Source organism: Brachyhypopomus gauderio, unplaced genomic scaffold (genome assembly GCF_052324685.1).
Source record: "Brachyhypopomus gauderio isolate BG-103 unplaced genomic scaffold, BGAUD_0.2 sc44, whole genome shotgun sequence".
NCBI lineage: Eukaryota > Metazoa > Chordata > Actinopteri > Gymnotiformes > Hypopomidae > Brachyhypopomus > Brachyhypopomus gauderio.
In genome coordinates this window covers 2,008,574-2,014,127 of record NW_027506870.1, presented here as the reverse complement: position 1 = coordinate 2,014,127, position 5,554 = coordinate 2,008,574, and positions in this window count along the sequence as shown.

Genomic DNA, 5,554 nt, shown 5'->3' with positions numbered 1-5,554 from the left:
GTGGCCTGTTGCAGTGTTCTTCAACATGCTAGACTTGGCAGCGATGAATGCACATGTTTTGTATACAACATGCACGAGGTCCACGGAGAGCAGATGAGACTTTTTACATGCTCTTGCTGAGGAACTTCTGCGTCGATTCTTACAGGAAAAGACAATGGCAAAAAAGCAACGACCTCCATCTGCTCCTGGAAAGACGACGCAGTGCCAGGTGCAGATACACTGCAACAGGAATCACAGCTCGGAGCGGTGTGCTGTGTGCGCCAAGTACACCTGTCGAAAATGTAAAAAGGATGGGCCATGGATATGTAGCAACTGTTAGCTTGCGGAATGCTCATAGCGCACTTGGCTGTATTTCAAATGAGATTTCTATTTTTCTAATAAAAATAATGTTGTTCTGCATCACACATTTGTTTTACCCTGTCATTGCTAAGGCAAGAATATCTTTATTGTTGTTATTACTGGATGGGGTGTGTGTGTGTGTGTGTAAAAGTTTTACAACAGCGGTTCTATTACCGGCGTTATTTCTGTAAATCGCGCATATACTCAAACTAACACGATGTGCAACTATTTTACATTACAAAAAATATAGGTACACAGATTGACTGGTATCTTACAAGTTTGTAGTGGATTCAAAATGTATATTTGTTTACTCTGCAGCACGATTCTGTAAATTTTACATCGCACTACACGTACCGCAAACACATTGTTTATTCTTTATTGTAAGCATAAAATACATATGAAACACAAAAAATCGCACAACACGTATGCCTACTACATGCACATTATTGTAGTTTATTCTTTAGTGCAATGAAGTAAGCATGAAATGTGAATGAAACATATAAAACTGGCTAGTCTGTGTCTGGTTTTGCCTTGAGAAAATCGCACAGCACGTACGCCTAATACAAAAACAACGCGAGGATTTATTTAACTTAGAATGTTTAGCGCGATTCAAACCAAAGGATTCATTCCTATTCTGCATAGGAATAATTACCTTCGCGCTATAAAGAAATATAGATTCACGGTTGTAACTATTGAATTGCTTCTTGGAGCTGTGATATACAGATGAGCTGGCCAGGCTGTATTTCCTTGGAAAGGAGAGCGTTGATCGGCGCTTGAAACACATAAAATGGACTGGTCATTGTCTGGTTTACCATGCGAAAATCGCACAACACGTATGCCTACTACATGCACATTATTGTAGTTTATTCTTTAGTGCGATGAAGTATGCATGAAATGTGAATGAAACATAAAACTGGCTAGTCTGTGTCTGGTTTTGCCTTGAGAAAATCGCACAGCACGTACACCTACTACAAAAACAACGCAAGGATTTATTTCACTTAGATTGTTTAGCGCGATTCAAACCAAAGGATTCATTCCTATTCTGCATAGGAATAATTACCTTCGCGCTATAAAGAAAGATAGATTGTGACTTTTGAATTGCTTCTTGGAGCTGTGATATACAGGAGCTGGCCAGGCTGTATTTCCTTGGAAAGGAGAGCGGGGGTCGGTGCTTCAAACGCGCACCATGTCATTAGCAAGTGTAGGTACCATGCCTCCACAGACAAAGGAAGGGGGGTGCTCCCCCTAGGTGCATGGCCCACATCAGGACGGATGTGGAACTACGTCATCAGACAAATCCCCTTTAAAAGGGGGGATCCCCCTTTGTTCGTTCTCTCTACCTGGCTGCATCAAAGTAGCTACCTAGAGACGAAGAGCGCGCACACCTTCGGGAACAAAGCGGTATTGGTTCTGCACTCGAACCCTGTGCAGCACGCGACGCAAGAAGTAACTAGTTCGCTACTTTTATTTCTTTTGCGGAGTTCGCTAAAACCAATCGCTTCAGCTAGCCGACGATTAAGAACTGTTTGAACATTCGCGCGACGGCCGGACCTCCGCGAGTTCATCTTAACGTCGACAGCGATAACTTCCCCGGGACACCACGCAACGGACCACCGAGGGACCGCCGATCGAACGGCCACCGCATCTTCCCCTGGACGGAGCAACGCGATCCAGCAGAACCTTCTCCTCAAAAGCGCACGAAGGAGTCCTCCTCAAGAGGCTACCTGGCCTACTGCGCGGGCCGCGGACTGAACAACTCAAAGTAAGACTGTGCATCTGGGCAGACTTAGAACAATATCTTGTTTTACTGTTTTCTGTGTGCTTAGATCGATGCTTTGTGAACGCTTGTTTGCAGTGGTGTTTATAATCACGTTTATGTTAAACCGTACTCTGTTTAAGGCTTAAAGAGATATTCTATTCAAAGCTTAAATAGGTATTCTGTTTAAACTCGTTCGATTATTTACACTGATTCTTTTATTTCGTATAACTGTTAAACGTGTGTCCCACTATACGCTCGTTGGGGCTGTATAGTGACCGACGATACCGTGTCTTAGTTGGAGGAAATTTGCGTTGTGTTTGTGGCTGTAGTGAGAACTCGGTTTAAGTTTCGCGCCATCGAGTTTCCCTTTGTCTCAAAGACCTCCTCCCCCATACGCACGTACACACGCACGCGCATCCGCGCGCACTCGAATACACGCACGCGCATCCGCGCGCACTCGAATACACATCCACACACACACACACACACACACACACACACACACACACACACACACACACACACTAGCCTACCCTTCTGTCCCCTTTGTTTGCTATGCTTTTATTATTATGCTTTGTGATCAATAAATGTTTTTATGTTTAAATACTGTCGTTTGAGTCGTTGTTTCTCTGTTACAACCTGAAGCCAGAACTATTATTCGAACTGTAACCTTCAGATTTATAGTTTGTTAATCAAACAATTTGGGCTACGGGAGTTGACCACAATTAGTGGCGACCTTAGTTAAATGAGTTTATACAAAATTTGGGTAAATTTAACACGGTCTGAACTCCCATCATTTCGTAGGTAATTTTATGAGACTGATTACTAAATAAATTTGGCCAGCACCTACACAAGACAAAGGGCACTAATCTCTTCACAGCAGGGAAGTGGGCTACTCAGAGGCTGATTTTCCATGCGACTTTTTTAGTGGCAAAAGTCTGCCCAGTGTTAAGCCTTACCTGTCCACTCTGCCACTTTGGACAGGTGTCATGCTTAAACATCTAGGAAAAACAAGAGACACAAATACTCAAGTGGAAAATTGGTTTCACACAACAAAAACAGTTGTCCTCAGAAACAAACTCCACAGACGTCCCAGAGGTTTTATACAAATTATGCAAGAATTCATTTCCAGTCGATGAGTGGCATTGTCATGACGGAACTTCGCCAGAATGTCGAAAAGCAGGAAAAAACAGAGGAGACACACCTCAACCAACCTCTAAGCCAAGAAGAGACGTGGCAGAGAAGAAAAAAGAAAAAACAGGCAAAGTACTATAACCCACCAAAAGAACAAACAATCAAGTCAGTTACTCACAGCTCCCCACCATGGTCTGGGCATGGTAAACTAGGAAATGACATAGTAACACTGACCAACACTTGTACAATTGACAACCTCTTGTACATTATTCATCTGGCCATGAGGAGGTATCCATTCATTCAAAAGGAAGTTGAAAAAGTACAGGACAAAGATGAGTGGCTGAAGTCATTGCTGGAAGTTCAGAAGCATTTTTTGGTTGGAGAGTGGACACAGGGCAGGATTACATGGTTGAAAAACTTCCCAAGTTTTAAAGGGAAACAGCTCTGGGATGCATATGGTTCACAAGATGACTTTGTGGTCAGTCGCCTTGACTACTACCACATTACGGAGAGAATTTCAAAATGTGATGAAGATGACTGTCCACCAGGGGCGGACTGGGGAGAAAAAGTAGCCCGGGAGTTCCTGACAGACTGGCCCACTATATATATATATATATATATATATATATATATATATATATATATATATATACATATATAATACATATATATATATATATATATATATATATAATATCTGTATGTGTGTGTGTATACTGTATATGAGTCTATGCATGGCACGTAGTGTATATGACGGCGTTTATTGTCATATGGACAATATTAATTCCAGCAATAATATGATTACAAAACCACATAGTGGCTTTTAAATAGTCCACCATAAGACCACCAAACAAGTTGTTTTACGCAAAGTGCATCCTAAAGAACAACCTACAACTCTAACGTGGATATTTCTTCCTCTTACCTATTTGTGGTGGTTAGTTTTAATCTAAGAATTTCAATAGGTTTAAAAAAAAACACAGTGCGCAGTGCTCTGGAACCTTTAAGACCGCCACTTGCATCCGTGTTAACCGTGTTAAGGTAATTTGTACATGGTGCCTTAGACGTTGCAGAGGCGACAGCAGTACATTTAAAATAACATGTTATCTACAATTTAAACTGCTGTATGTTTTCGTAGTCCGGCCGGAATTTTCTGGGACAAGTTGTTTTTTCTGATCTCCGCTGCATACCGTTAGCCCGCCCAGTCCGCGGCCCGGTCCAACTCGTTCATGTGTTTACAGGATCAGTCCGCGGCCGCGCTGAGCAGGTTAGTCTGACTGGAGCGGGGGAGGTAATAACACAGTTAAACAGCAGCGTGACTACAGGCCGGGACCGCAGTGCGCGGCAGTGGCTCCTCCACGGGCCGAGTTAAACCACCGGCGGCCAGCGGCCCACTAACCCATCGGCCCACCGGGGAAATCCCCGGTAGCAATGTATGCCAGTCCGCCCCTGCTGTCCACTCCCTGCCATCACAATGTCTGACAGGACAGTTGCAGTTGTGTGAGGACAGATTACTGTTTAGTTACACTGAGCTTTATTACTAAGAAAGGGCCATATTCACAAAGCTACTCAGAGTAGAAAAGCTGATCAATATTCTCCGTAACTTAATGACAGGAAAAGGTCCTATATCAGCACTCTGAGAACTTTTGTGAATATGGGCAATTATCACCTAATGTAATAAATACATTTCCAAAACTCAATGGTGGCTTAGAACTACCAAATCTTAATAATTATTTCTTAGCCAATAGATTACAGTACATTTTTAAATGGATCAAATACGACTTAATAGACAGCCCATGGTTGGACCTAGAACAAGCATTCTGTAGGAAAATAAAACTCTCAGACCTACCTTACATTAGCTCTAATATTAAGCGTCAAGACTGTTTTAAAAGCCTTAATATAAAAACTTCACTGACAGCCTGGTGGGAATTCCTTAAATTAACTCGGTCCCCACTCATCCCATGCAAACTAACACCCATTTGGAACAATCCAGACATTTGTCAGAATAAAGTATGATTTTTCACATCATGGCATGATAAGGGAATACATTTAGAACATGTTATTAAAGATGGAAACTTTGTCACATTTCAGGAACTTATATCAGAATATGGAATAAGCAACAGTAGATTTCTTGAATATCAGTAATTGAAATCAATCATTCAACAGAGTGTGACGCTGGTGTGTGCGAGGAAGGATGAAACACAACTAGCGTCTTTGCGATGCACACTTAACATTTAATGAACAAAAAACACGTAAAGTCCAGCACTAGCGGAGCAAGCACGCAGACGCGATGTTTGCACAGGCATGAACTTTAGACAAAGACGA